This window comes from Euprymna scolopes, chromosome 14 (genome assembly GCF_053919585.1).
Source record: "Euprymna scolopes isolate OS-2025 chromosome 14, ASM5391958v1, whole genome shotgun sequence".
In the NCBI taxonomy this organism is placed as follows: Eukaryota; Metazoa; Mollusca; class Cephalopoda; order Sepiida; family Sepiolidae; genus Euprymna; species Euprymna scolopes.
Window position 1 is genome coordinate 19,071,410 of NC_136495.1, and position 27,862 is coordinate 19,099,271.

At 34.0% G+C, this 27,862-nt stretch overlaps 2 non-coding genes across 2 annotated transcripts; one reads left to right on the top strand and one right to left on the bottom strand.

The window, feature by feature from the left end:
• Positions 1–11,067: 11,067 nt before the first annotated feature.
• Positions 11,068–11,139, bottom strand: Trnap-cgg (transfer RNA proline (anticodon CGG)). The gene has a single exon. It is a non-coding gene; the product is annotated as a tRNA-Pro (tRNA).
• An 8,132-nt stretch (positions 11,140–19,271) lies between these two features.
• Positions 19,272–19,343, top strand: Trnad-guc (transfer RNA aspartic acid (anticodon GUC)). The gene has a single exon. It is a non-coding gene; the product is annotated as a tRNA-Asp (tRNA).
• Positions 19,344–27,862: the final 8,519 nt, after the last annotated feature.

Below are 27,862 nucleotides of genomic sequence, written 5' to 3' on the forward strand. Positions count from 1 at the left end.
TTGTACTGTCATTTTTTTTTTTTTTTAAGAGTTTCAGTTTAGGTAAGGAGTGCTGTACAAGTGGTTATGCAGAATACTAGACATGCAACACAAGCAGACCATCAGTTGACCTTCCATCTACTAGGATTGTGGCCTCAGGATAGCCCACCAGGGATGAGTGCAGGGTCCCTTTCCATGCGCGACATGGCACTACAAACATCCCGATATTATACAACTGTTAATGGAGCAGCCGCTCTAAGCGCTACCAAATAGTTAGGACCCCTGTACTACCAGTTGGGAACAGCAGCCAGGAACTGTCTATCCAGTACCCTCAGCCCATCAGACGATGGTCAACCCAATCTACTTGCACTGGCATTACGGCATTCAAGCACTCCCAAGTGCCTAGTTTAGGGGATGGAATGTGTCGGGAGTGGGGAAAACGGTGTTCATTGCTCTAGTCAGGAAACAAGAAGACCGGTAATTTGTTTTGAGTCACCAGCTCTAGGAATGTTGTCATCCAAGACTGGAGAGGCCTCCCTCCCCTCAGGTTTAGCTCCAGAGTTTTCCGTCTCCTAGACAAATGACCTGAGGGATCTATGGGTCCATCAGCACCGAGAGGGTTTGCCCTGCGCCTGAGTCCTAATCCAGATATTTCTGCGACCCCAGGTTGGTAGTTAATGTTATTGGCTTAATTTATAAAGGTTTTATATCTACTGAAAAATTACACTCCTCGAAGTGATTATGGGACATTGCTATTTCATTGTTAATGGAGGAGGGTGTGAGTAAGAGCTCATGCAGTGGAAGCAGCTATATTTGCAGCAGGTTTGTTGGAGTTAATATGGTTTAATATTTTTACCTTTAAATTTATAATTAAAGAAGAGAAAATTTTTTTTTTTTCCTTATATATTGAGTCCAATATAATATAGTAATGAGTACGAAATCTGCATTAATCAAAATATCATATTTAAGCATATTTTATGATCAGGCAAGGAAGGCCTGCTAGTTACAAATAAAATGAATAAAAAGAAATTAAAACAAATAACGAATTTAAAACAATTTGTTTAGCATATTCTTTTTTTTTAAAACTTTTTAAAGCTAAAAAGAATTGATTTAAAAAAATTTAGATTTTTTTTCAATTAAAATTCAACACACAACACATTGTTTTTTTTTTTGTCTGAATAATTTTTTATATAAGTTATAAAGAAACAGATGTCAATTCACTTGCATATTTATTAAAAAACAAGACTTACTGTCTCCCTTCAACGTGACGTTTTTTTAAATTATACAATAAAATAGCCAATTTGAAAGCCATGTTTTTTTAATTAAAATTTTTGGAGGAAATGGTTGTAATGATTTTTAACTGATAAAACGTGACCATAAAGGAAGGTAATTCGTTTCTCATTAATTAATGCTTGCGATGATGATACGGACAAGTAAATTAATTAAATTCATTAATTTAGATTATCTCACATTAAATTTCACTCTCTCTCTCCTCTCTCTCTCTCTCTCTCTCTCTCTATATATATATATATATATATATATATATATATATATATATATATATATATAATATAAAGATGAATGTGTGTGTGTGTGTGTGTGTGATCACAAATAGGCTCCTATATGGTTGATTATTTTAAAAAACTGATTACATATAAAGATAGAAGATGTATCGAGACACAGGAATGGGTATGTTTGATCCTGCAGAACGGTGGTTCATTAAAATTGTGGGGTCTGCATTCGCGCCTATTCCACAAAGTATGGAAATAAAAAAGATGAAAATTAAAAAAAAAAAAAACGTTTACAAGTGTTTTTGATATAGATGTACATAAGAATACTTTTATAAGTATGTTTTAACTTAAATTGTGGGGTCTGCGTTCTCGCTGGCCTCCATAGAATGGAAATAGGTACAAACTTTAATAAAGACTTTTCATATCTATCTGTGTAAGTATACTTTGATAATAATGTTTCAGTTTGAAGAAATATGGTATTATAAAATTATGGGGTGTTCGTTGTCGCCTGACCTCCATAGAATGGAAATATGTCACAAAGTTTAACAAGGTTTTTTAATATAGATCCACAGAATATTGTGATAAGTGTTTCAGTGTGAACAGGTATGGTATAATAAATTATGGGGTTTATCTATTTTATTTTTACTTTCATCATATTTTGCTTTGGTTTTGATACCCCCAAATTCGAAGCTATCTCTTTGCAACCCTTCCTTTTCATAACCTATCATACTTTCATAAATCAGAGTCCATTTTCTGTAGGCTGTTTTTGAACCCAGTCAACGACGTGTACTTTTGCTAGTATATATATATATATATATATATATATATATATATATATATATATATATATATATGTGTGTGTGTGTGTGTGTGTGTATGTATGTGTGTGTTATCGCTTCTGTGGTTTGTCAGTGCTAGACTACAAACATGAAAGAGAGGGTTAGACTACACATGTGCTTTTCTCCTTTATGTTAGTAATATTAACCAAGCGCCATAGATCATGTCAGATGACTTCCAAATGATGGTAAAACGATGAATTAATATATACTGTACTATACCCCCAGGAAGAGGTAATGCTTGGGAGAATAGTCTCATAACCACAGAACATATGGTACACAAGCCCTTGTAAAGTAGTTGGCAATGTCATGAAAATGGAACAGATATTCCCATTAATAACAGTACAGTTAATAGATGTAGTAATATAGTTTTGACTCCAGACAAACAGATACCAAAGGTGTATCAATAAAAGATTAGATTACTGTGAGTTCTTACGTGAGTAAGTTATCGGTGATTGATGAGTGAACTGTTTAGGGAGATATTATCCCTGGGTAAAAGCTGGACTCTGGCTACCTGGTGCTATCGCGGTAGTTATTCCCAGTGGGAATCCTCGATACCGGATGAAATAACACAGCAATGAAGAGAGAGCAAAGAAAAAGGGTCCGTTCTGCCTGGCGTCTCTCTCGGTAAGAAAGAGTTCTTTTCCTTCAAACCGGAAGCTGTCCGATGTCCTCCCAGGGATAGAAAGGATCAATGCACCGCACCTCTGATTGGTCAGTCTATGGCCAAATAACACAGGGGAGAGGCATTCACTTGCGAAAGAAAAAAGTTCCATTTGTTTCTGCTACACATGACATAAACAGATTTCTACTACTCCTCGCTTCTTTTAATCAAGTGCTGGTAAAGACATTAATGGTTATGGCTCAACATCTCTCTCTCTCTCTCTCTCTCTCTCTCTCTCTCTCGAGTCATTCATGAATTCATTGTTGCTGTTGCCCAGATATTCAGACTGTTAACGTATGTTTCTCGCTGCCATTCTCTGCTTCTTCTACCCATGGTCTTTTCTGTCAAACTAATCTGTTCTATTCCGCTTTTTCTGTAGACATGGTCCATGAATCTCATTTGTCCTTTTGCGCACTGTTCTTATTAGAGACCTTTCTGTGTTTGCCATTTCTAATACCTCTTGGGTTGTTTTCTTTTCTGTTCAGGATATCTTCAAAATTCTCCTCGAAACCAAGTTTCAGTTGCCTTTAGTCTCCTCCTCATGGTGATTGTCCAACACTCACAACCGTATAAAAGAACAGACCATACATACGTTCGGAGTATTCTGAATTTGGTGTCTATTTTAATGTTTCTGTTGATCATGATTGATGATAATCTCTTGAAGGTGACTTTGGCTGAAAACGCCTATACTGATAGCAAATATAGTGATTTTCCAGAATATCTAATAAGGCAGCAGCAGCAGCAGCAGCAGCAGCAGCAGCAGCAACAACAACAACAACAACAACAGCAAAAAAAAAAAAAGAAGCAAACAAACAAACAATCAAACAAACAAACAAAAAAAAACAGGGGTGAAAAAATAAATAAATGCACAACAAATAAATGTTAACAAAGCGGAGTATTCTGAATTCGATGTGTATTTTAATGTTTCTGTTCGTCTTGAAGGTGATTTTGGCTGTGGCTATGAGACGTTGTATTTCGGTCGTGCACCTTCCATCAGATGTGATTCAGTAGCCCAGATATTTGAATTTATCAACTTGTTTAAATGGTAAATTGCGACATTGTAGCTTGTTCTTGGATACTGCCATGCTTACTGTTTTTGAAATGTTTAAAACAATTCCTTTACTTTCATCTGCTTCCACCACAGTGTCCAACATGTGTTGGCGATCTTTTTGGATTCTGCTATTAACACAATGTCGTCTGCATATGTATGCAGACGACACTTCTTCTAATAACCATTGTAAGTTACTTTAGATTCACGCAACAGCGGTTTACCATTGACTTCTCATAGATAATGGCCACAGTTTTCACCAGAATGAGTGACAATAAACTTCCTAATGATCCCAGAACTCTTCATGTTCTTCCAGTGGTGGTCTGCATAGTACTTTTCATTCTTGGTCTTGCTAATCTCTTTGACTTCTCATTACCGTTTTTTTTTTCGCCAACAAATTGTAATACACCCAGATGTGTGTTAGATATAAAAAATAATTTCAGTGATGCAAAAACAGATTTTTTTAAATATTAAACATTTTGTTTAATGTTTACTTATTTCGGCAAAGAATTTGTATTTGACTGTTTTTTGGAAAATTTTTAAAAATTTAAGCCTGTATTAAAAATTATTCAAAAAGTATTATCTTCTTTTAATATGATAAAATTCATGGTTTTATCTTTATGAAAAAAATCAAAATTTGTTTGAATATTAATAGTTTTAATAGTTTTCAAAAAACATCAATTTGATTTTTCTCGGTGTTTTTTTACGTGTCTAAAGATTACACTGCGCTCTCATATATACACCTGCATAACCCTCTCTCTCTCTCTCTCTCTCTCTCTCTCTCTCTCTCTCTCTCTATCTATCTATCTATCTCTCTCTCTCTATCTATCTCTCTCTCTGTGTCTCAACTGCTCAAATCGTTGTAGTTATGGTTCGTTTGCCTTGAGGTATTGTGCCCGTTTCGGTGCGAGATTCTCCAAGTTCGTTATCTTTACTGCCCCCCCCCCAAGAAGTGTTCCCTATATATATATATATATATATATATATACAGTGATGATCATATTTATTGGCACGGTAAAATAAAAGTTAAATTTTGTCTAATAAATTCTAAAAAAGGGATTAAATTAAAGAAAATAACAAAGTATATTATGTATTTTTAACTGGCCTTTCCGATGCAGCAATCGGATTTTAGAAAAAATAAATAACAAAGGAACAACAAACATAATTGCAAAAAACCCTTGTTCAAAATTATTGGCACGGCTTTGTTTTTCTTTTAGTATCAGTATAATATCAATCAATTTCCGGTTTATGTGCTTTCTGAACTTTTTTATAGCCATATTATGCTTGTTTAACGCTAATTCAGTGAATAATTTTTTTCAGATAATTTTTAGATAGCGATTTATTTAAACTATTATAAGTGACTAAATTATAATTTTCAATCGCCATGGTTAAAACTAAGGAACACAGCGAAGACGTCAGGAAGCTTGTTGTAGCATGCCATACCAATGGGGAGGGCTATGATAAGATTTCAAAGAAGCTAAACCTTCCCAAATCCACTGTTAGAGCCATAATAAACAAGTTCAAATCGCAAGGCCACGTTATGAGTTTAGAGGGTAGAGGGAGAAAAAGGATTCTTTCCCCAAGAGATGAACGGAAAATTGTTCGACAAGTAAAACAAAACCCAAGGATCTCTGTTGGGGAGATTGTTGATGAACAGAGCACCTCTGGAGTGAATGTATCTCGACATACAGTTGGTAGAGTTTTGAAGAGAGCTGGTTTAAAAGCATGTCGTCCGAGAAAGACTCCCTTATTGAAGCCTATGCACATGAAAGCAAGGCTAGCCTTTGCAAAACGTCATATTGATAAAGATGTTGCATTCTGGAAACGTGTTCTATGGACTGACGAAACGAAAATAGAGTTATTTGGCCATAATAAAGTCTTATATTTACAGAAAATCTGGCGAAGCTTTCCTGCCTAAGAACACCATACCCACAGTGAAGCACGGTTAGGCAGTTTGATGTTTTGGGAATCCTTTGCTGCCTCTGGACCAGGGCGACTTGTTAAGGTCACAGGTAGCATAAAAAAGGAAGATTATGTTAAAATATTGGATGAAAACCTGAAAGACTCTGCTAAAGAGCTCTCACTTGGTCGTCGTTGGTGGTTCATGCAAGATAATGACCCAAAGCATTCGGCTAAACTGACTAAGAAATGGCTTGAGGACAATCATATTAATGTTTTGGAGTGGCCATCACAAAGCCCAGACCTTAATCCAATTGAAAATTTATGGATAACATTAAAATTGAGGGTAATGCAAAGGAAGCCTAAGAATCTTATTCAATTGGAGGATTATTGTCAGGAAGAGTGGGCTAAAATTACTACTGAAGAGTGCAACAACTTGGTTGTAAACTATGAAAAGCGACTGAGGAAGATAATCAAGGCCAAAGGCTATACAATTGATTATTAAATAAATCGTGCCACTAATTTTGAACAAGGGTTTTTTGCAATTATGTTTGTTGTTCCTTTGTTATTTATTTTTTCTAAAATCCGATTGCTGCATCGGAAAGGCCAGTTAAAAATACATAATATACTTTGTTATTTTCTTTAATTTAATCCCTTTTTTAGAATTTATTAGACAAAATTTAACTTTTATTTTACCGTGCCAATAAATATGATCATCACTGTATATATATATATATATATATATATATATATATATATATATATATATATATATATATATATAAATTAATCATATTTTTATTCAGTGCTCAATTTGTGGCAATCAAGGGATACGATCTTTGAGTGCGAGCGGTCCCGGGTCCATTTTGCGAATCTGACCAATAATAGTTTTCTTTATTAGATCAACAGCAACGCAATATATTTCTTATTTCTATAAAACAAAATTGTTTATTTAGCGAAATAAATCTCGCTTGCGATCCTAAGAGTGCAACGTTCAACCCCGAAAAGTTTGTTAGTAATTTTCTTTACTAAATCAATTTTTTATTTTTATCTGTGAAAGATGTAGGTTATAAAAATATTTAACCTTATTTTTATTGGGTTTTGCATCCATTATTTGTTAAAATTTCCCATATTTCTCGGAGTATGATTCTCGCTTCAATAATGTTAAGTTTCGTGTTCAACTAAAAGACGAGCACAATAGAATTGTACTTTATTCTTCACCAGTTATGCCAGTAATCTTTATAAACACCAGTGACCGCCACTGTCATCCACCGACAGTCAGTGCACACCAGGACGATCAACTGACAGTAACCAATTTCAAACAATACAAACCACCTCCAGTAACCGTCATAACCTCCAGTCACCAACAGTGCCCGCCACTGTAATCCACTGATAGCCCGTGGATGACAATAACCGACAACTGAAGATAGACGATTTCATTTCAGAGCAGTCCTATAGAGGCCAATACTGGTCATGATCGACAATGACAGATAATGACCGATAGTTGCAAAGGCAGCCAGTGCATTCCAGTAAACGTCGAGGAACCACTGACATGAACGGTAGCATTAAAACACAGGACCTTTTTGTTCCAGAATTTTGAAGATAGATGATTTCAGTTCAGAGCAGTCCTATAGATAGTACCTTATAAAATAACTATAACACCTTATAAAATAATAACTACCTTTGCCAGCTCGCTACCACTTCGCAGAGAGAGAGAGAGAGAGAGAGAGAGAGAGAGAGAGAGAGAGAGAGAGAGAGAGAGAGAGAGAGAGAGAGATGGCCAGTCAACTAGCTGCACTCTTCCTCCTGTTTCTCTTCTCACTTATGCCTGTCGGTAAGAATTCTAGCGATCGATATTCGTTTGATTTAAGAAAGGATTTTAGAAAGTCATTCATTTTGATTCTAAAACCATTTGCGTTAATTACAGTTAATATCAACGAATCTATTTCATAACCACAGGCATAGTAGGACAGTAAATTAGAAATACATGACAGCAAATATTATTATCTTATGAGCTACTAAAAACAACTTTCTAGATTGTTCGTCTAACAGTTATTCGTTTTGATGGTAATGTAGGAGTGATAACTGAAAAAGTTTGCATTTTTAATTTAGAGTAAAGATCTTTTGTAGAAGAGACCCGCCACTAATAAAAAAAATCAGTCTTGCAAAATAAAAACGATATAAAAAATAACCCGCGCCAGCTATGCTCCGTATGCGCACACGCCCTTAATCAATTTTTGTGAGAAGATATATATATATATATATATATATATATATATATATATATATATATATATATATATATATATATATATATATATATAATATACATACTAGCAGGAAGATCCGACGTTGCCTGGGATTGAATGGTGATCAACAAATATTTACCACTCCTGCCTCCATGCAATAACTTAGTTATGTTATTCTACATTGCACTCTAGAGAACCTACTGTTTATTTTATAAAATCATTTTATATAAACTTCTTTCCATCTGACGAAAAAAATTTAAGAAATTTACGTGCGGGGTTTGAACCTACAAACCACGTCATGCAAAAAAACAACCCCCCCCAAAAAAACGTAAAATTTCAAGTCTTACAATATTCTTTGCAGTTAATGAAGAAGAAAAAGAACTTTATGTGCGGAGTTTGAACATACAGACCACGTCATGCAAAAAAAGCAAAACGAAAAAGACAACAAAAACAAAACAAAAAACAAACAAACAAAAAACAAACAAACAAAAAACACGCTATCAACTTACCCACAGTAGAATTTTCACGGCCCGTTGTTCTATCATTGTTGCTAAGCTACGACATGGAAAAATGGCTTTACTGATGATAGATAAATTAAAATAACGGTTTCGATTATCGATTATCGATAATTATCGGGGTTATTCTGAGAAAAAACCCCAACTACATCACTCCCAGACTTATACACTAAAGTTCTGTAAATGTTAAAGAAAATCTGTTCAGCCGTTTCGGAGTCTGTAACGAACTAACTCACACACAGAGACAAATTTTCACTTAAATAATTGTATATATATATATATATATATATATATATATATATATATATATATATATATATATATATATAAACAACATTACAGAGATATAAAATATTCTTTGCAAAGCCAAAGTTTGTTTAGATGTTTTAAAGTTCTTGAATAAGAAATAGACAAAAGTGCGATAAAAGTTATTTAAAGATTTTTTGAAAGAGATGCCTAAGAAGCGGTATGTATTTATACGCACGCATGCACACGTACACATACACAGACACACACACACATACACACACACATAACCATTCGTATTTCATTGGTTATTTATGATGATCCCTTTCATACCCACCAAACTATCAACAACCTTTCAATAAAATTTAATTAAAAATGTACCGATAGAGCTCATCTGGGTATTGAACCCGGGACTTCTCGCTTTTTGTAACTATTCTGTAATTTCACCTAATAATTTCATAAAGAAAATATTCTGTAAAAATTGAATTTAACTTGAACATTATATGAATAAACTAGCACAATCTATATAAGCACAAAAACATGTCGTGATATAATATACATATTAACACAGTAAATCAGAATTGAATAGAACAAAGAATAATGTCATCTTTGCTTTGATTGCTTATTGCAACACACCAAAAAAATTACTTAGGCTTCGAACAAAATACGACATTGGTCATGATTTTCATTGGCTGCCATTGACGACCAGTGATTGACAGTTGTAAAAGCAACCAGTGCCCACCTGTGAATAAGCACCAATACTCACAAGCCTCAAAACATCAATGTCCGCTGTTGCCATCAAGTGACAGTAACCAACTTAAAGCCACTTTCATCCACTGACAGTCAGTGTACACCAGCGCACGCCAGTGTGATCAAGTGACAGTAACCAATTTCAAACAATACAAACCACCTCCAGTAACCATCATAACCTTCAGTCACCAACAGTGCCCGCCACTGTAATCCACTGATAGCTAGTGGATGACAATAACCGACAACTGAAGATAGACGATTTCATTTCAGAGCAGTCCTATAGAGGCCGATACTGGTCATGGTCGACAATGACCGATAATGACCGATAGTTGCAAATGTAGCCAGTGCCTACCAGTAAACGTCGAAGAAGCACTAAGACAGGAATGGTACCATTAAAACGAGGGACCTTTTTGTTCCTGAAAATTTTTTTCTACATAATCACTTCTATTCTCAATGCAACGATGGCTATGCATGGGCGTCAGATCGGCCTTTGTTATACGAGGGTCTTCCAAAAGTAAAGCCTCCTGTTTTTTATTACTCAAAAAGTTGAAAAGCTACGAAGACAGAAGTAGTGCCGTTAAAACGACGCACGTTTTGTGCCCCCCCGCCCATTTATTTTCTATATAGTCACCAGCATTCTCAATGCGCTTTTGCCAGGAATTCAATGACGCATCTCTGCTTCTGAGGCACGTCCGTTGACAGGGATTACTTTTTAAGAGTCTCACACCGTCAATATCTGCAACAAAGAGGTGAAACTTTCAGGTCATGAACGCATACGTTCAGTCACCATAACAACGCAATTTGCAATCTCCTCTAATCAATCAAGTGAAATTTAAAAAATAGGAGGGAAAATTTGGAATTAAATTAAGAAAAATTAAAAAAAAAAATACAACTTTATTATTTGACAAGGCACACAAAAATTTAAAGTTATTTCCTTATTCCATGGATTTTCAATTGTGTATTTCCTATTGAATAATAAATTGGTCATAAATTGTTCAAAATTTGCTGAATTTTATTCCAAATTTTCACTTATAATATTGCTCTTGCTCGTATATTTATCTTCTTTTTATTTGATTGAGATTGTCTTATAAATATTGATATTAATATTTATATGGACTAATTTTTCAGTATTATCCGAGCTGTAATCTGAAACTATTTAGCATTTTCAGTTAATATATATATATATATATATATATATATATATATATATATATATATATATATATATATATATATATATATCATGAGTAAATATAAAAATCCATATTCTTCATAAAATAATCAAAATGAACAACGAATGAGCTTGTTTGTAATAATTGCTATCATGTCCTAAGAATCAATTTGTAAAATTTTGTCAAAACGTAATATTTGGGCTCGTCCGGGAATTGAACCCGGGACCTCTCGCACCCGAAGCGAGAATCATACCCCTAGACCAACGAGCCATTGACAGCAGATGGTAAACGTACACTAATAAAAATAAATGATTAAATCTTTTTTCTAGGTCAGCCTGGTTCACGTTTGTGACAATGGCTAAACTAAGCCAGTACACATCGGCAACTTGAGATCACAATAATTGCGGCCTGTCAAAGATCGTTTAAGATATAATAGATAAAACACCTGTTTCCTATTTCAGCTGCCGCCACCACCGCCGCCGCCCTGAGTGAATTCGAGCCAAGTGTCGGCTATTAAACGAACAGCAATAAAGAACAATTCTGTTCAATTATAACTTTATTTCTTCGTTTTATTTTCAGGATAATGTAACCTTGTTCAGAATTCGGCCTATATTAAAAAATAAATAAAAATAAAAATAAAGAAAATATTTACAAGATGTTCATATCTGTGACGAAACAAAAATATATTCCAAAAATCACGTAAATAGACCAAGTAGTTTGATTTTCATTTAAAAAAATCGGGTTTGTATTACTGTACACATAGATTCGAAAAAGTTGTCAAAAAACAAATATATAACAAATAAATGTTATCAAAGGCAAGATAAGTTAATTTTTTGCCTAACTGGATATGTTTTTAGTGGTTTTATTCAATGTAACATGTTTATTCAGCTCGAAAAACATAAATGCTTACCGATGTATGTATTGGAAAATTTAAAATGGCGGCCGAATCTCTCTTTGACACGGTAAGTTTGGGAAAAGGAGTTAAAAATAAAAAATATGCAAAATACTGTTAAAACCCACCGAGCATATGTCAGCCTATGTCACGGTAACATATATTGAGCGAGTTTTTAACCGTATTTTGTCTAGTTTTTTTTATTTATAACTCTTTTCTCAAACTTACCGTGCCAAAGAGAGAGTCGGCCGCCATTTTAAATTTTCCAATACATCGGTAAACACTGTATGTTTTTCGAGCTGAATAAACATGTTACATTGAATAAAAACACTAAAAACATTTCCAGTTAGGTAGAAAAGTTGCCTTTGATAACATTTATTTGTTATATATTTGTTTTGTTTTTTGACAACTTTTTCGAATCTATGTGTACAGTAATACGAAGCAAAAAAAAGTCATTTTTAAGCGATTAATAAGAATTTGTAAGCATTACAACATAAATCTAGTATGAAATATTATTGAGTTATCTCCCTTTATTCCTTGCCCCTTTTTTTTCAAATTAGCGAATATACAGGCGTATTGTTGCCTCATCTGGGAGTGGTGCAATGGTGCATTTGTCATTAGTCTCTCGCTCCTGGACAGGGTTAAAAAATCGCCAACCTAATAGGTCCTGAACTATCAAACAAACTCAAACCACTGTCGCATCGTCAAAACGCGGCATCCTGGTGCCTCTTTTACAAGTATTTCAATGGCAAGAACTCTGATGAATTCCAAACACTAGTACGACCTAGACAACAATACCCTCGACAAACCCAACAAGCAGCAAAACCCTAAAAAAACCATAAAAACCTTCACCAAATGGACCAAAAGCCACTCTTTGAAAATAACTTTGACCGGACACTTTGAACACTTACAGTTGGAGTCAGAATGTCTGAGATCACACATCACTCTGAAAAACATATTTAATATCAGCGGAGGTAACTCTACAAACTCCCATTTTAAAGAAAAACTTTTTACGAAAACATCTGAAGAGAGCACACCCTAAGCTCGAAACGCGTTATAAAAATATTTTAAAATAAAAATATGATGAAAACCTTTAAAAAAACCCACAATTGTTGATGGCTACACTCTTTTAAATATATATATATATATATATATATATATATATATATATATATATATATATATATATATATATATATATATATATATATAGTAATTTATAAAATATATATGGCGATTAAGCTACACTGAATATTCGGCGTCCATCCACTCTAGGACTCCTCAGGCTTATGCGCATAAGCCTGAGGAGTCCTAGAGTGGATGAAACGCCGAATATTCAGTGTAGCTTAATCGCCATATATATTTTATAAATTACTAACTAGGTCTACCTACATATTGAGCACTTTTGAAGTAAAGTTTACGCATAAATCTATACTTTCGTATATTAAGTTTATGTGAGTAAATTAAGTAGTTATATATATATATATATATATATATATATATATATATATATATTGTGTACAGAAAGTTGTTAGTTGAGACAGATCATTGGTACCGTCGGTTTCAAGCCCGATAATAAGGCCCGTTTAAGGTATCCTTATCAAGCTCTCTTCAGCCAATATTCGTCGGTGTTGGTATTCAAATATATATATATATATATATATATATATATATATATATATATATATATATATATAAATTCACCTATCATCCTGTTTTTTTAAAGCTAGAGTCGCCCGATCGTCGAAGACAAGATGCAAGCAAGCTAGGTCTACAGAGTTTTATAACTATATAGATAGATATATTCTCTCTTCAATATGAACAAATAAAAATAGATATGTTTTCTTTAGTCCGATGAGATCGTATCTTTTTAGTGTTATTGCTCGAAACGCCTCCATGGAAATCTCATATCTGTATATGTTTTTATAAACAAAAAATATTAATATTAATATGTACATATGTATTTATATTTTTCTTAAAAATATAAAATTAAAAGGAGTAGACACACACGTATTTATTATTTTATTGGTAACACCTTACTTATAATTCTTTCAGCCGCCGGGGTTGGCATTCAAGTATATAATAGTTATTGGTAACACCTTACTTATAATTCTTTCAGCCGCCGATGTTGGCATTCAAGTATATAATAGTTATTGGTAACACCTTATTTATAATTCTTTCAGCCGCCGGTGTTGGTATTCAAGTATATAATAGTTATTGGTAACACCTTATGTTACATGATAAGTATAAAAATAGAGAGATTTGGTTTCATGTAAGTATAAAAATAGAGAGATTTGGTTAAAATGAAAATGAAATAGAATAGACGAAATTCGAACCTCATAAATTAGGCTTAGAAATAGATTACGAGAGAGAATTAGAAAATGGAATGTAAAACAAACCATTGTTTAGCTTAGAGATAAAATAGTTTCAAGAAAAGAATTTGCGTTGACAAGTCTGTTATGAAAAATTCAATTGAGGAATGCATCTATACAAGATAATTTAATAAACATGTTTTTAACATATTGGAAAAATAGGTTATTGGGAATATAGGTTTAAATTCCTTTTGTAAACAAAGGAAAAAGTTTTGGACACGCATGTCCAGAACACGTGAAAGAAGACACATGTTTTAACATGTGTATGACGTCATGGAAAATGGGAAGTTCTTAGATATAGTTAGAAAACTTTAGAGTTAAGCGAGGAGAAACAGAGAGGGAGTTTGAGGACGACAGACGATAGTCTGCAGTTATGGATTCAAACGTCTAGAAGCGAGACGGTCACTTTTGAAACTTAGAATGAAGCTTTGAATTCTTGATGAGAAAACCACGAACGGTCGTGAGAAGAAATAAACCCATCATGTGTTTTTATAAACGTCGTCTTTGTGTTGTAATTCTAACAAAAGGTAAAGTGAAAATTGTTATTAGATGTCTTGTATATCATGTGTTTTAAAATGTCTTTACATACACATCTTACATACACAATATGAACACTAAGACTGTCTACACAATGTCTCAACACTATCTCCTCACTAAAAGAGCTTCTACACTTCTAAGTATGAACTTTTTTATGAATCACTTTATAAAACGAACAATATCTCTTACAACAACATCTCTCTTCTAAGACTGCGCTTTTAATAAGACTTTCAACAGCAACATCTCTTAATAAGACTCTCTCTCTTAGACTCTAAGACTCTCACTATTAAAAAGTCCTAACAACAACAACAACAACAACAATCTCTCTTACAACATCCCTCTCTAAGCATCACAATAATAATAAGACTCCTCTAAATATAACACTTACTTATAATTCTTTCAGCCGCCGGTGTTGGCATTCAAGTATATAATAGTTTATCAATTATAATTTTGCACAACTGGTCTTCATCAGAGCGTAGAATTTTTTCTCCAAAAGTTTTACAGTCCACAAATAAGACCTTCTTATTAACAGAACGGGTATCCCTTTTGCTTTTTAAATACAATATCAGCATTTTGAAAATGAGTAAATATTTTAACGTGTGATTTTTAAGAAAAAAAATATTTATAGCTCTAGTATCACACTATTGAGCTATCTAAAAGAGAACTTTATTTTATTTATTCATATGTAATTACTATTCCAAGTAGTTAAATAACACACACGCACACTTATATAGTGAATAAATGACAAAAGACTATATTTCAAAGTTCACGATGTTGACCATCTTATAATTTATTCCTTTAATTCAGTTTACATTTACAATTCTTGAGAGTATCTGTTTCGTAATGCAAAATAAATCACTTAATATTTTATCGATCAGTGATTTTGCGCTACGAAACAGACACTGTCAAGAATTGTAAAATGTAAACTGAATTAAAGGAATAAATTATAAGATGGTTAACATCATGAACTTTGGAATATAGTCTTTTGTCATTTATTCACTATATTGCTGTGAAATTACATTGAGTTTCTTAAATAAGGATTGGTATATATTATAAGAAAGTATATTTCCACAGAAATATATATATATATATATATATATATATATATATATATATATATATACACACACTCACACACACACACACACACACACACACACACACACACACACACACACGTATATATGAATGTGTAGAATTTTTTTTCGTTAAAATAGATTTTTTAATTTAAATAAAAGCGGCCCATTCATCCCTAATACACATATAAATGCATGAAAAATCGGTTCGATACAATCTTACTTTGTATTTGAATCCAAACAAAACAAAAATAAAAATAAAAAAAAGGTCAAACAAAGTTACAAACAATGTTCTTCTACCCGGAAGTCATATTCTTTCTCTGATTATAAAATGATGACTCGGACATGTCCTTCCGGTATGACAGCAAATAATGGCTTTTAATTTCGGAGTCCTAATGCAAAAATGATGTACAAAAAAAAAAAAAAAAAAAAAAGAAAAAAGAAAGAAAAAAATTAGTCGATGTTGAGGATTTATTGTCTTATCCCGTACAATGATCGTAAATGGTCAGTATGTTATTAGTTGGTCCGACTAATTGTTTCTGGCATCCATTTGTCCCAATAGACAATACACTTCTGCGCCTCAAATTAGCCAGTTGCAGCGTCTACTGTGATTGTGCAAGCATATCTTGTAGCAACAGTCTATGTTGCAGTTGCCATCTGTACTTACAGGTAGAGCAAGGTTCTGAGAGTTGCAGGCATCTGGCGTATGTACTTGTAAAATATCGGGTCGGAGTTCTAATTTTCAATATTATATCAACCAAGAAAGTGGAATAAAATTGTTTTAGATATGATGACGGGAAAATAATCATAAAATATAATTTCAATCTGATTATAAAATAATGACTCGTCTTACTACAGCAACTGGAAAAGATTTCCTTTGCTTTCCCGATGTGCCTAGTGTCAGACAAAATTTTTTATTGATAGAGCTTGTTTGCACGGATTCCCCGTCGGTGAAGCATACTACCATAGGACTGCTTTCTAGTAGATTACAACAGTCGTCATCAAATCTAACTATTTTTTATCCCCGAGTTGATTTTGGCCTTGGTAAGTGGTGATACGACAAAAAAATAGTTGATATAATGTTGATAAATTATGACTTTAAAATGATCACAATACTATTACGCAGGCTAATATTTGGGTCGACTTAGTCATTCGTGATTAATTGTGGGCGTAAGGTGACGAACACTGTACTCCATTTTTCCGTCGACCCGAAAGCCACCAGTCTTAGCTATGGTTGTGATGACTGGACCTCTTGTAGCATTGGGAATGCCAGCTTAATTGCTATATAGGTAGTTTTAGAAAAAGAAAGTTATATAAGCATATTTTGATTTCCCATCAGCGAGTTGGCATGGCCACAAAAGGTTAGGTTTGACAGGTATCAACCTAGAGAGAATGCACCGGAAATTAGGGGGTGACATGCATCGGAAATTAGGGGTGACACGGGAATTGTGATTGTAGGCATCCGGTTGACGACCACATGGGCTGAGAGTGGTTTAGGCAGCAGAGGAATGCAGATCGGAGATTCGGCTCTCCGACAACCAGGGTTTGAGATGATAGGCTTGCCTTGAAATAAAAGATTGAAGCTTCAAATCCATCTTGTTGTTTATCAATGCATCTGTCTGCAGTGACCACTTCCCAACGAGATGACAGACCAGGGACCAGAAGATATCATCCGCTGGCCAAGGTAATCAGGTATGTACGCATTATACATTTGCACGTAAACGTCTCGGAGACTTTTAAGGCAAAAAACGGTGTAAGGATAAGAACACACACACACACACTCTCTCTCTCTCTCTCTCTCTCTCTCACACACACACACACACACACACACACATATAACAGTGAACTGCACGTAACATACGTGAGAGCATACACACCCACGCCCTTATATGTAAGAACGGTGATAAGCACACAGCCGCTTAGTAGTAAAAGCTAACGTAACCTGAAAACGTAAAAGAGTACGATTAGAAACAAAGGCGTTTAATAATAATAGTAATAAATAAGTAATAAACAGGACAGCAAAACATTTACGGTAACTATCTCTGTTGGCTGAAATGTAGCCATGTGCAGTTCTAGGAGGTCCGACCTCCCACGCTTTGCCTTCTCATCCTTTGAGAAAAAGTTAGTTTATTGCTAAGCATCCGAGCCAATCCTACAGGGGGGATGCATATGATGCTGATCATGCATTTTTTACAGTACTCTTCCTCTAGGGTGGTGACTTTTCAAATCTCAACTTTCCCAACCTTGTGTCACATCTTCCCACCCTGAAAAGGAGAATAAAAAATTTGCAATTTGTACTGTATTCAGTAGAGATATGAGTAATATATATATATATATATATATATATATATATATATATATATATATATATATATATATATATATATATATACTAGAATACACGTGACCCGTTGAGTCAGCATGTTATATTAGCTATGGAATTAATGTATGAGCGTGGTACTTGTGATGTAAAGAAAATATTTTTGTGACATAACAGAAACATTTCTATGAAAGTATATTAAAATAAAAAATAATATAGATAGACTTATATGAGTCGTTCTGTTTATAATTGTTTATTTTTGAAAAAAAAACTTACAGCCATTGAATTATAAGTGGTTTTCCATACTTATAGGTATATGTGCACTGAACAGATACCATAATACTTAAAGTCAAATTCAAATTTTTGTATATCTTTTAATCTAAACGCGACCCCCCACCCAACAACAACTGGGACGCTGAAAACATACAGAGTAAAACAATACGTTTTATTATCGCGTTGATTATTTATTTGTAACGCAAATAAAAAAAAAACATATTTTCGGAGTTATTTATTTATGTTGGTAGTGTAGAAAAAAATGTATGAATGTTTTTTAAGAAAGGTGTATTAAAAAATGAATAAAATAAAAAAAAAATAACAAAGTAATGTTAGGAGATTCCTAACTAGTGCAGGTAATCAATCAATTAAATTTTTTTTGAAATGGCCGATTGCACCGATTTTGATAACAATAAAGGCATGGGAGGATGGAACAAAAAGTTATAGACTTTGGAATTTTAATATAAATGTTAGGGATTTATTTTATCATGGGTGATCGAAAATCAACAGAGATTAGATCATTCCTGCAATGATCAGGTCCCTGTTGATTTTGCGGTGGGAGTTTAGTTCTGTGCAGTTCTAGGAGGCCCACCTTCCAAGGCCTTGCCTTCTCTCTTTGAGAAGGGGTTAGTTTATTGCTAATCGCCTGAGGCGTCCTTATCTTCTGGGGGCGCTGACTTCTCAGTCTCAATTTTACGACCCCGATGTCTAAGTTCTCGCAGTGTGAGAGAACTAAAAAAAAAAAAACTCCATTATGCGTCATAGTCATGCAAATGAGATAATATAATAACGGGAGTGCACGACTACACGACATCTGGTAAAACTTTGTGAATAGCATTCTTCATATTAAACAAAAAACGATAAATCATAAACAAAATGTCAAACTGCTGACAATATATTTAAGGAGATAAGATTATGCCTACCAGCAACGGTCCTCGGTAGTATAGTGGTAAGTATCCCCGCCTGTCACGCGGGAGACCGGGGTTCAATTCCCCGCCGGGGAGACTGCGTTTTTTTTTCTTTTTTTAAATAAATAAATGGAAGCCAAACATAAAACACGGTTTGATTTATTTTACAACTGTTAAAAATAGAAAAGTTGTCAGTCACGCAGCATAATTAACAAAGTAAAAATAAAAACAAAAAAATTATGTGAAAAATAACTGTTATCGAAAGCAGTAGTAAAATTTATTTTTTTAACGTACCTGCATAATTTTAAAGTTCTGAAGCTGTTTAAAGTTAAAAAAAAAATTAGATAGGATTTCTCTTTTGTCTGTTTTCTAGAGACAGTGAGAATCTAATATGGCGGACCCATCTGTACTTATTGATATTTGATTCGTTAAAAAATAGTTAAAAAATAAATGAAATAACCTTATCAATTACCCTATTTCTATTTAGTAAATAATGTTGAGTAAAATGATAGACACCAAACATGAGTAATCAAATACAATCCATGCCTTTGTCCTATATTGGTACTCCCATAATATTCCTCATCTTTCGGCTGACAATCATGATGTCTAATAAGAAACATAAAAAAGCAATAGAAGAAGAAACAGCTTTTTAGTATCTGTGGCGCGACTCATGGTAGGGGGGGGGAGATATATACCAATTATAGGTACTGACTGTGGAGTCACTAATTTGTAAAGGTGTGAGTCGTGTTCACCAATTCATAATCGGGATCTATTATTTTTAGGACCGAGGTTGCGGGTGCAGAAATCTCTTGAAGTCGAAAGTAGTAGGGTATCTGTTAAAAGCAAATTTAACGATATCGCCGATTATTAGAAAGGTTTCACCAATCAATCCACATCGTTACATAAAGAAAAAAAAATATAACACGGAAAATAACGACACTTGCCAAGAAGAACTCGAAACCACTGTATTAATATGAAATAGACAATATTTATGTGTTAGGAATATAAGTTCAAATCGTTCCAACGTAAGTGCTTTTTTTTTTCCAGTGAGTGCTCATTATGCCGGATTGGCTAAATGAAGATTTCGTGAGAATAGCGTGGAGTTTAAAATTATTGATTTTCTGTATCCAGAGTATCACACGTGGCTTGATATTAATGTGATTATTTTCTGAGAAAACAAAACAAAGCAAAAAAAAAAAACCCCAAAAAAAACCAGTCATTAAATAATGTAAGCGAAATGCGCTCGCTCGCGTGTGTGTGCATGCATGCATCACATAAGAAAACATTAGTTCGAAATAACATTCGTTTAAAAGAAGAATTAATTTCTCATTCGATGTGGTAATTTTTCATGATGAGCATCGCGCGCGCATTCAAGACGGGGGATTTTAACGCCTCCGAGTGGCGGAGTTATCCTGACACCCGGTCTTATTTATGTATTTTTTTTTTTTTACTTCCTCGAGCAGATCAAAGCCTAAGTGCTATTCATCCCAGACCTTTGGGGACTATGAGAGGCACGCACGCGCAGTAGGAATACATGTCCCCAAACCTATCCTAGTAGCCCCCCGTTAAAGGTACATATTTAACATGTAAAAGCAAAATAAAAGCAAAACATTATCACGCGAAAAGTAATACGTGAACTTTTCGGCAATCATATGATATAGTTAACAGCTGAGAAATCGAAAACAAAATATTCAACAAATAACTTATACCAAACGCATTAATATTTAATTTGCTACCATCGCTTTATACAAGAGAAACGCATTAATATTTAATTTGCTACCATCGCTTTATACAAGAGAAAAACTGGAATAAAACTAATTTGATTTTCGCGGCAAATCCGTAAATTACAATATTCTCGAACGTTCCAGTCTGTTTGATGTATCACTACGCGCGGAAATGTAACAGTTTCTTTGTTCCATATGTGCGGGTGGTCAAATCGCAACGTTGTGTTCATACGCGTTCTGATACTCATGGGCGTCACTACATATCTTTTAAGTCTGAAATTAGCGATCTTCGCCAAACAAAATCGACCACCATCATTTTTTTATTTAATCGTGTTTGGCTAAGTAACTGTAACGAAAACAAATTCAGAGATAATATATCTTACAACGTTTCCACGCTTTAAAATTATAAAGCGATGGTAGCAAATTAAATATTAATGCGTTTGGTATAAGTTATTAATACATAAATAAATTCAGGCGCCATTTTAAATTTTCCAATACATCGGTAAAAATGTATGTTTTTCGAGCTGAATGAACATGTTACATAAAATAAAAACACAAGAAAATTATCCAGTTAGGTAGAAAAGTAACTTATCTGGGGTTTGATAACATTTATTTGTTATATATTTGTTTTTTTTTTTGACAATTTTTCGAATCTATATGTACAATAATACAAACCCACATAATTGAGAAATAAAATATATTGTTAGTTACCATTAAGTAAAAAAAAAAATGAACATTGAATCAATCACTTACGTTTATTTTATTGTCACGTCATAACGGTGTAAAAAGCTGTCCCTCTTTGTCATGCAAGGGTTAGAGACATATTTGCCTAACATTCTTCATAAATAATAAATAAATAAATAAATCATAAACAAATGTCAAATCGTTTTCAGTGTATTTAAAGAGATAAGATTACAAGTTATCAAAGCGGTCCTCGGTAGTATAGTGGTAAGTATCCACGCGGGAGACCGGGGTTCAATTCCCCGCCGGGGAGGCAGTGTTTTTTTTTTTCTTCTTAAATTTTGTGTGCAAGCGAGGGCTAAATTCCAAGCACGGTATGATTTGCTTCGCACTACTCACTTGTTTCGGCTTTTACAGTTAGATTTATCTCGCGTGCGACCACAATAAGAAACGAAGATAAGCATTACTATTGAGGACATAAATTTGCAACAGAACGTGTGTGAGCGCAGTGGAAAACAGCAGCAGCAGCAAGAAGAAGAAGAAGAAGAAGAAGAAGAAGAAGAAGAAGAAAAGACATATGCGAATTAGGAAGTGTACGCGAGCGGGCGTCTGAAAGAAGAGAGAAAGAAGAAAAGGAGAGCACTTGCTTGGCAGAAGAAATTCGACGTCAAAGAAAATGGACATGTAAAGTGAAGGCGACTAATGGCTGGCTGAGGCCGGCGTGGGGTCGGAGACAAAAAAGTGTACATCAGGCAAGATGGACAATGGTAGGCGACTTTTAAGTGGTGTCGAAACAATTATAACCGTGATAAAAAAAACAAAAAAACTTTTGTTGAGAAAATGCTGACCCGGATTTTTATTTATTTCTATTCCTTTGTTTGCTTGTAACTGCAACATTACAAACTGTTTTACTTTTTTAATTTTTTTTATTTATTTGCCTCCCCACGAGGGCAGAGTTAGACACAAGCTTTTTAATGTGGGGTGGGTGGGTAAACTAGCTCCCAAAAAGGGGCACTCTGGTTAGTAAAAAAAAAAATACAATTACAAATTATTTTAAAGAAATACCATTGAGAAATTATTCAAAAACGATTTATTTGTTTTTATCTATTCCTCTGTGGTCCATTTGCGTTAAAACAATAAATATTTCATATTTACAAGAAATTATAAGTCTTTTGAGTTGTCGTAAATATCGTATTTAAGCAAAGCAGCCATCTTTATTTAGTCATTAACGTAAACAAATATGAATACCCTCCCAGTCAGTATTTCTAGTATATGTTATTTATTCTATTATAATCCCCAACTTTCTGAGGCCCTCTATTCTGGGCCCGAAGCCTCCTGGGTCCAATGAAAAAACTTAGCCGCCTGAAGATTAAAATGGTAGGGGTTCAACACGAGCTACGATTGATGGGACGACAAAACTGACCCATATCATCTGCGAATGCGGAGAGAAAACTCATACGATGCAATACTGTCTTGTCTGCCCTCTACTGTCCAACCATCGTAGGTTGAAATATCTTGCAGATTACAACAATTATGTAAAAGACTGTAAAAAAGCTTCAACGGCACACACAAATAGGAAGAAGATTTATTTTGAACGCAAATAGATCACACATGAGAAGGTAAAGCAGCAATTTAGCAGAGAAGTCAACAAACGAAAAATGGGGGTAAAAAAATTCAAATATATTGATATAACAAATAAATGTCACTCTTCTACCTACCTGAATAAGTTTCTTTTTGTGTCTTAACGTATTTTAAATATTTTATTCGGTTCGAAAAAAAAACTAGCGATACCAAGTTGGTAAGTGAAACCGACAACAACATGGCCAACAAGAAGATGTCATATCCGAAGTGTCAGTAATAAACAAAATACTGATAGAAATTCACCCAATAAATGTCACCATGACACTTATTAGGTGGATTTCTATCAGTATTTTGTGTTATTTTTCGAGTTTTAAGCAATTATCGAGACGTCCCAGTTGACGGTCTGATTTCGACTATCTTGTCGTCGTTCTAATTTACTAACTCGGCGCTAATTATGTTTTGAATTGAATAGATGATTGAATTACATAGATGATTTAAAATATGCTAAACCACACAAAACTTATCCAGGTAGGTAGAAGAGTAATGTATCTTGCCTTTGGTAACATTTATTTGTCATATATTTGAATTTTTGATATTTTTTGTTTGTTGTTTGTTTCTCTGCCAAATCCCCGGTAAAGCAACATAAATTGTTTCAAATAGTTTCTTAACTGTACTTCATTAAAAATAAGGAAAATTATTTTTCCTGGTTTCAACCTCAATATTTTCCTTTAAAATGACGACTTTTCTAAGTTTTCGGGTATGCTGAAATGGAGTATCGCATTTATATTTTCTGCAAATAAGCAGTTTTCCGGATATTAAGCAATGTCATTTCTTATATTATTGCTGGTGGTCATATTTGTATGCGCGCGCTTGCGCGTAGTTTCTCGGTGTTGCATTTACAAGTACGAGCGCGTGTTCGCGCGTACCAGTAATAACATATGAAATGACATTGCTCTATATCCGGAAAACTACTTATTTGCGTAAAATTTAAATGCGATATTCGGTTTCAGCATACCCGAAAATTTTTAAAAGTCGTCATTTTAAAGGAAAATGCTAAAAGTAAAAATTTGCCAAAATAATTTTTGACGGTAATAACAATGATTACCGAGATAAAAAAAAATGACATGCTACTCCTTCGGACAACGCCGAATAGCCTTGCTTATAAGCATGCAATAGCACAACTCGTAAACAACTTTTTTCTTAGAGTGCCCCCCTCCATTACATCATTTTTTTTTTTACAAAAATACGTATGGGTATCGATCCTCTGTTTCGTAAAACACCTTTTTTGTCACTAATATTAACAATTGGTATAGACATCCCGAAAAATTGAGCCATAGGAAAAACCTTAAAAAATATCTTAGTGAACCTTGATGATTGAACCTTCTTTATGCTCTACGGACCCACCCTCAAACAAACGGTTCGAATTCTTGTAATGCAGAGCCAATTCTCTTTTCCCTTAGTAGGAAAAGAAGCACGTTCTCAACACCCGAAGAAGGTCGCAGGTTGCAGCGACCGAAACGTGGTGCTAACAACACCCAAGTTGAGAATAATAGTCCGATTAATCAACATAATACAAGCATTCACATCTCATCTAAAAAGTTCAGAATTGCAACTTTCTAATAGATTTTCATTTAAAGATTAATGCATTCATTGTAGTCATTAGCATTGGCGAATTGCGAAGAGTCGTTAAGCAATTAACTAAAGCTATTTATAAATTGAAGTCTCATCAAATCCCCGTTGGTGGCGAATTTTTTTCTTTCTTTTTAAACCATGTTACGTGACATTCAATCATGCTTCTATTACGTTATTTATAAAGCCTATTTGTCTGTCTATATATAAATAATTAGGAAAAAAAATACGTTTTAAAACTACGTAGTTCAGTGGCATAGTTCTTAAAGTGAAGCTCAACACGTCGCACAGTATTCCATGTTAGAACTTTAGGTCTCTGCATGAGGGAGCTTCGAGGTCGCATGATGAATTTATATAAAATGAACAGCAGTTATGATCGCATATGAAAAATTAACTGAACGTGTTCCAGCGTAATTGTTTTCTTGTAATGAATGTTCATTCTGCAAGCTTAGCTAAATAAGGATTTTTGTGAGAAGGGCATGAGGTTTAAGATTACTGATTTTTATGAACAGAGTGTCACACGTGGCTTGAATGTCGTTATTTTCTGAGAGAAAAACAGTCATTAAACCATGTAAGCGTGTGTTCATCGCACAAGAAAACAGTAGCTCGAAATAACATTGCTAAAAGAAGAAATAATTCTTGTTCAATCTGGTGATTTTTAACGATGGGCGTTGAAGAGAAAAATTGGGTTCATTTTGTCTGTAGCGCGCGTAAAGTCAAAACGGGGGATTTTAACATCTCCCTTTCGACGGAATTTCAACGACACGTGTCGGGCTGGAGAAATCTGAAGAAAAACTGATTTGATTTTTGCAACATTCTCGGCGAAGCTGCTTTACGTCTGAATTGATGGAGTCCGGCATATGTGATGATCACGGGCAGCGGCAGCGGTGATGTTTACTTGCAGAGCAGCTGCATCCTGGACTGTTTGAATGCTGGCGGTTTAATCCTTATATAGTGTCGGAATTTTGGGGTTGTCACCAAAATCCGCTTTTTAAGGTACCAAATTAAATGGGGGGGGGGGAATTAAACAAGCAAAGAGGAATGAGCAAAAGAAATACAGACCCGAAATGAATTTAAAATGATCGGAATTTAGTTAAAGAAAATAGTCATGGTTGCTTATATTTTTCTAAGCTCAGGTTTTAAAAATCTGTAAATAACATGAAATAAGAAGTAACATGAAATAAGAAGTAACGTGAAATAAAAAGTAACATGAAATAAAAAGTAACGCAAAATAAAAAGTAACGTGAAATAAAAAGTAACATGAAATAAAAAGTAACATGAAATAAAAAGTAACGTGAAATAAAAAGTAATGTGAAATAAAAAGTAACGTGAAATAAAAAGTAACGTGAAATAAAAAGTAACATGAAATAAAAAGTAACATGAAATAAAAAGTAACGTGAAATAAAAAGTAATGTGAAATAAAAAGTAACGTGAAATAAAAAGTAACATGAAATAAAAAGTAACGTGAAATAAAAAGTAATGTGAAATAAAAAGTAACGTGAAATAAAAAGTAACATGAAATAAAAAGTAACATGAAATAAAAAGTAACGTGAAATAAAAAGTAACATGAAATAAAAAGTAACGTGAAATAAAAAGTAACATGAAATAAAAAGTAACATAAAATAAAAAGTAACGTGAAATAAAAAGTAACATGAAATAAAAAGTAACGTGAAATAAAAAGTAACGTGAAATAAAAAGTAACATGAAATAAAAAGTAACATGAAATAAAAAGTAACATGAAATAAAAAGTAACATGAAATAAAAAAAACAAAAAAAAAACGAATACAAAAAACAAATCTTACTGGACAGAAAGGCTGAAATAAAAGCACTTAAAAAATAGAAAATATTCTTTTTTCAAGTCTCCAAATTCAGTCTTTCAACAAAAAGTTCTTTTCTTTTTTTTCTGAAAAGAAAAACATGCAGGTTGCAAGGTTCTTCCAAAGTTCTTTTCTTTTTCTCTCTTCTTCTCTGTTTTTTTTAAACAAATAAAACCTTCAAAAGGTGTAAAAGTATAGCTCTCAGAAAAAGGATTATCTTTTCTTCAGATTCCCCCAAAATAATTTTTCCTGTCTCTGATAGGTTTCTTTTTCTTCCAAAATAATTTTCCTTTTCTCTGAAAAGTGTGGTCTTGCTATTTCTTCATCCGTTAGAAAGGGGACAAAGAAATAAATCTCTATTGATGAGTCTCTCGTCAACAGCTTGTAATAATTATAGTGACAGGCTCTGTCACTCTTCTTAGGTCGGTCTCCTTTCTCTGAAAGGGGCTAACGTCTTCAATAAATGGTGTTTTTTGAAACATTAATTTCAACCTCTCAATAAAGGCCTTCCACCCTTAAGGACGGTTGAGTGTTTTACGTCGCTCGCTGGGCCCGTCGGAATTCCAAAACAAGACTTCTCTCTCCGATGTCTTCTTTGGAATTGATTTGAAAATGGCGGAAGAAAGATTTCTGGAATTCACTTTATAGCCCAATCAATCAGCGTTAAGCAATGCTGATGGCTACCAAGAAAAAAGGAAAGCCATTAACAGAGAGAGAGAGAGAGAGAGAGAGAGAGAGAAAGAGAGAGAGAGAAAGAGGGAGAGAGAAAGTGGGGGAGAGAAAAATGTCCGCGAGGACTTAGATGAAAATGACATAAAGAGAGAGAGAGAGAGAGAGAGAGAGAGAGAGAGAGTGTGTGTGTGTGTTTGTGTGTGTGTGTGTGCGTGCGTGTGTGTGTATGAGAGAGAGAGAGAGAGAGAGAGAGAGAGAGTGACTGAGAGTGACAGAGCCGCACCCACATTAGCCAACTGGACAACAGAGGTCAAGATGAGAAGGGTAGGGGTTATGTGATTATTACAGGTTGGCCAAACGCTGACATCCCCACCACTTCCGTTTGCACTGTGGTAGGCGACGTTGATAAAAAAAAATAAAATTTCGACGATAGCCCTGTTCTGGAATATTACAGCCTAGTATCACTATGCGTGGAGCGTAACGTAGTTCCTTAATTAACATGCGTGCAGGT